Source organism: Drosophila subpulchrella, chromosome 2R, assembly GCF_014743375.2.
Source record: "Drosophila subpulchrella strain 33 F10 #4 breed RU33 chromosome 2R, RU_Dsub_v1.1 Primary Assembly, whole genome shotgun sequence".
Taxonomy (NCBI): Eukaryota; Metazoa; Arthropoda; class Insecta; order Diptera; family Drosophilidae; genus Drosophila; species Drosophila subpulchrella.
Genome location: NC_050611.1, coordinates 4,107,392 through 4,113,284, shown reverse-complemented (window position 1 = coordinate 4,113,284; position 5,893 = coordinate 4,107,392).

Here is a 5,893-nt window from a genome sequence, read left to right as displayed (position 1 = left end):
ACTACTGGAATCCTATTGCCTCGGTCCCTTTTATACGGCAGGCGCTTGCGATCCACTCTTGAAAATCAGCTGGCTGGGATGCTGTGGATGTGGATTCTGGCTGCTCTCCGCACTTCCCACTGCGCAGGTACAAACAAGAGGCGGCTGCAGTTGGCCACCGGAAACATAATTAATATTTAGTGCTATTTTTTGAAAACAATGAAATTAAACCTACCATAATAAGCACTTATTTAATCAGTGACTTATATCCACAGCAGCCTGAAAGTGTGCAACGATTTTGGTCATCCGTTGCCGCGGAATTAGGGTGACTCGTTTTTAGAGGCGGGAAGTTGAACAAGCCACCTGTTGCTTTCAGGCTTCTCTGAAGTTTGATGGCCGACTTTAGCATGGGTTTACGAAGCTTTTCGCATCTAATTGCGATCCAATACTCAATTACGTATACTTAATGCGTATACTTAACAAGTGGACAAATGATTATTAATAGTTTCGTTGGTTTAAAGTTATATCATATATCAAAATAAAAGAAATATATATAATAATAAATAAAATGTATATATATTATAATGAAACATTCAACATTCCAGTTCTTACAGTATTATAAGAGAGGCTCACTTAAGTAATTATAATATAATTTGAAACAAACTATAATTCAATATCATAACTGAATTTATAACAATTTGCAAACCAATTTCTTTTACCATTTTGACAACAAAATCTGTTAATGTTTCCAATCATGTCTATTAGCCCTGATATTTTAATTGAGTATCCGAAGAAATTAAAACTTATTCTGTAGACCTACTTCTCAGGCATCGAAAGCTTGAAAATATGCATAAAATTTCAAAATTATCCGCCAGCTTTTGATTGATGCAGACGAATTGATCCGCATGGCCCTGGCCATCGAAAGTGGTTGATGAAATGCTTTCACCGATCGAAGCGCCAGCGAATTTAATTGGCCACTGAATAAACTTCTTTGATATGGAAGATCGGTCCCACGTTCCGACCATAAACAACCGAATCCACGGGATATAAACAATGGCATGTGGGGTGGCTAACACACCTCTTCCTCACACACTCACTCACTCACTCTCCACTCATTCACCCATTCGCGCATTCATTGATGATTATCTTAACGGTTTCCAGAGACTCTGCGCGTTGTATCTCTCGGCATGATGGCGAGGAATTTTGATGTGAATGTTGAGCAGAACGGAAAGTCATCTGGTAATGTTCCGTGTTTTTCTCCTTCCTGTTCTCCCTGGCGTATCAATGGCAGAACTAAAAGAGTGCGAATATATGATCAAAATAATGGTGTTGAACAAAATTCCAAAGCTTTAAGTTATAGTATGCCGGCGTTATATTGTTATGTTGTGCACTGAGAAATAGGGCTGTTCCATGTTTTATACCAGCATTTTTGTTTTTTCAGTTTTAATATAATGCAAGAAATAATGGTTCCCTAGACTTTCTTAAATTTCATAATAAGATCTAACTTATTCTGCGTAATTCTTAAGGGCAATAAATAAAAAATATACCATCTTATTTAAAACCTAGACATAGTCAAAATGTTAATAATTTATAATAAACGTAGCTTAAGGCCACAGTAGCTATAGGATCAATAAGAAAAATAAGTTAAAGGTCATTTTTAATTGCCTGTTAACCTGCGAATAAACAAATAAAAAATAAAATTCTGCATAATTATTTTGTAACTACATTTATGTATATATAGTATTACGTTCCCACCTACGAGTTAAAGACCTACAAATCGACCTACCCTAATGAATACATATAAGTAAATTCGTAAACTAAATTATAGAATTTGTATTTATACATGTACCGAAAAGTTCACTTTGTTTTAAGATTGATATTTTCAAGATATTATATTCTTTGTTGACTTTTCGAGTTAAGAACCATTTTCTTCAGTGCGTCGCCTGTTGTCCCTCCATCTCAGGTGAGTGTGTCAGGTGCAATGCGCTGCTTTGGATGGCGTAGCAGGAGTGTCGGTGAAAAACACATAAAACGAGAAGAAAACGCAGACAAAAATAAACTCCGCAAAACCCGACTTGCCCATGTATCAAATGTCTTTCAAAGGTAGTTAAACGCTTCCTACTCCACGCAGAGCCAAGTACCGAGGTGGGTCAAAGCGGGGCTGTAAACATAAACCAGGCCCACTCCGCACCATCCGTCTCATTCGCACTCCACATATAGGGTACCACTGAAGATAGGGTACTACCCGAATCGGCTGGCCGGCCCATAAACTATTTATAGCTGTCTGTCTCTACTTTCGCGAGACTTCCTTCTAACCGAACTTGTGTAACCAAATCTCCAGTGGTCAGTCTCAGTCTCCATCTCAGAGCCCCCTTTCTTCCGCCTCTTTCTTCGGCTGTCACTCCCCCTCTTTCTTGCAATCTCCCATCTTCAATTGCTTCCCTATGCATACAAATTAACGTTTTAGCACACGTCGCGCTAAGTGGAAAAGTTTTACAGTGCAAAAAGGCTGACAGGAAGAAAGAATGCAGAAGAGAGGGAGAGAGAGCAGAAGAAAAAACAAATGGGAAGAAAGCAGGCAAGAAAAAGTTAAGTACTTGGGACAACAATTGGACGCCATGCAAATGCTTAACCCACTAAGTGCGTGGCAGCTTCTGAAGAGCTGAAAACCAGAATTAAAGAAATGTAATTGGAAAATTAATTGGAAAACTATTTTTTTTTCTTATATTATAAATCCCAAAAATATTTATGGATTAAACTAATATAAATAGCTTGGTATTTTATAGTTTTAAGCTTACATAACTAAATATTTTTAGTTCCCAATAATATTTATGGATTAAATAAGTATAATCTGAAGAGCTGAAAACCAGAATTAAAGAAATGTTATTGGAAAAATTAATTGGAAAACTATTTTATTCTCTTATATTATAGTTTCCAATAATATTTATGTATTAAACTAATATAAAAAGCTTAGTGTTTTATAGTTTTAGACTTACATAAGTGAATATTTATAATTCCCAATAATATTTGTGAATTAAATAAATATAATCAGCTCATGTATTTGAAATGATATAACAATCTGAAATATTTCAGAACTGAATATACACACAGATAATTAAAAAATCCCTTATGTTGCAAAGGGTTAAATATGCACTCCCTCCGCAGAATCGCACTTTCCATGCCCTAGACTAAGCCCTAGTCGAACTTGAAATCGGAACCCGTTTGTCAACCCCCTCCCGAAAAACAAGTTCTACCCCCAAAAGCTGCTGCAAAATGTGGAAGAAGAGTGCAGAACAAAAGTTTGCCGCTAAATTTTTGTGACAGCTGTTGAGCAGCGACAATAAAGAGAGCGATATTACCAGCCAGCGATATTACCAGAGAGAATTCCAGTACCCGAGAGAACCGACAACAAACGGTAAAGCTAAGGCAACTTCGGTAAGCCCGACTCGCAGCTCAAAGTCGGCGGCTCTCCGCTCATTCGCGTTTCAACCTTCTGCACAAACGGAGTGGCGCTCGGAATCGGAGAGTACGTGTGCTGGCTATAGAGTATAGTGTACGATCTTTACGAACCTCGGCGATTAGTGAACCCCTCGATTCTCAGGCCTCGAGCCCCGAACCTCTAACCCCGAACCTCGAACCGTTGAAGCGGGACCTCGAAGGGCAGCCCTCTGAGCCTTGTCCCAAAACCGAAACATTTTAGTGCTTTGGCGTGCGGTGCGATGGTGTTTGTGAGAGCCCTGCACTCCTGGCACTATATAGGCGCTATATCTGTGTATATATAATGGGTCACTGGAGCGTGCGATATGCCCAAAGTGACAGCAACAACAACTGAAACGGCTAAACATGCGACTCATGCGCAAAGCAAATGACAAATAAACAAAAAGCCAAAAGCGACAAACGAAAAACGGAAAGAATAAAGGGCAGTGGAGGGGGTCCAAAGGGGTGACCAGGTGACCGGGTGGACAGGTGAACAGGTGTCAATATCAGCCCAAAACAAAACATTGCTGACACAGTACAAGATCCAAAGAGTCAACCAAATATGGGGAAAAAATTAAAAAATAAATATGTAGAACACTTCTTTTTATTGACTTAGAATTATTCGTGAATAAAGAAATAACAATAAAATAGAGGATCATAATTATCAATACCTCTAAAAGGATCATAATCAATCCCTCTAATACTTGAGATGTTAAAAAATATTACAATACTTATCATAATTACTCATTTTAAAAACATTCACTATAAATAGAAAAAAAATAAATGAGTAATCATACTAGATGATGTGACTCAAAAACTATATCATCAAAATATTTAAGGGTTTGCCTAGTCAAAAGAATATTTGGAGTATTTTTGCTACAATGTTTAATGAGTAATCTATTATACTAGAAATTCGCAGAATGTTTTATTTTTGTCAAAAACTTTAAAACCAAAATATTTAGGGTTTGACTAATCAAAATAATTTTTGGTATAATTTTGCTACAATGTGTAAAATGAGTAAACGATTATGCTAAGAACTCGCAGAATATTTTCTTTTGTGTCAAATAATAAAACTCGACATAACAGGATTATATTAGATTAAATATTTAGTATCCATATACAAATAGTGTCTAAAAATGGTTCTCTGAGTTCCGTACAAATTCCTTAGTTTGCTCTTTCGATTGACCACTGTAGTTGGCATGCATTTTGAGTCGAACCCTGAAACAACCCCCGATTGTGAGAAATTGCTACAGGTTGCACTTCCGCTGTCATCCAATCGTTGCCATTGATTTTCTGCGTGTGTGCCGCAATTTTTTGTTCATTATTTTCTTGTTAGCCATGGCTGTGAAAACAACTTTTACAAAACTAAAAAAATCAGAAATAACAACCATTTCACCCGTAAATTGAAAACGAACAAAAGTAAGCAAGTAACAGCGAGAAAAATGAGAAAACTGAGATAACCAAAACCAATCGGACAGCATCGGTTAACAGTATTAACCAGCGACTGGCGTCTCCATTGCCGACTTCCGTTCGTTTAAGCAGATTGTTGTTGCTGTCCAAGGGGGCTCAAGGGGGCTCAAAGGGGCCAGAGGGACCCAAAGGGGGCCAAGTGTTACAGCTCGGTTCCACCACAAAAAGAAACTCCGGGGAACGCATCATTGGCGTGGAATTGCTTTGACTAATTTCCCAATGAATCGGCAGTTGCGGCTGCGCCCTGCGGCTCCACTATATGGATATATGGTTATATGGTGGAAAACATATGTATGCGGGTCCATGTGTGTGGTACAACCATCAAAGTTGGTCGGGAAGAGAGTACGAACCGTTAGTTAAAGCCACTTTGATAGCGGCTCACCCGCTCTTCAAAAATAGTTTCCCTTCAAATATTTGCAAATATGCACAGAGGAAAAATAAACCCAAGCTTGGCCTACTTTTAGCATTTTTTCCAGTGAACTTGGCTTAATTTTGTGCCATATCACAGCATTCAATTGAGTTCAGATGAGTATACAAAAATACTACAGTACAGAGGCTTTAGTCGTCTCACAGCGACCTTTAAGATCCAAAGACTTTGGGTTATAATCGTTTTATAAGGCAAAATATTTTTATAACTCACACGGTTATTAAAGTTAAAACCAAATCTAGATAAATTCCGATATTTAACTTATAAGGCCTGTTTAAAATTCAAAAGATATTTTCCACGTATTTGTTTAAAGATATTTAAGATGAACCTCAAACGAACATCTTTATTTCTCCCTGTGTACGAGCACGGTGTCATAATTAATTGAGCCATCAGCAGCTCAAGCTTTAGCCCAGATTTTTAGCCAGTTCTCCGGATGGAGTTGACCCATTTGCCGGCGACCCAATTGCATCTGAAATTGTTGTCTAATTAATCATCAGATTAGTTACTGTAACAACTTAATTCGACATGCCATGCGAATGC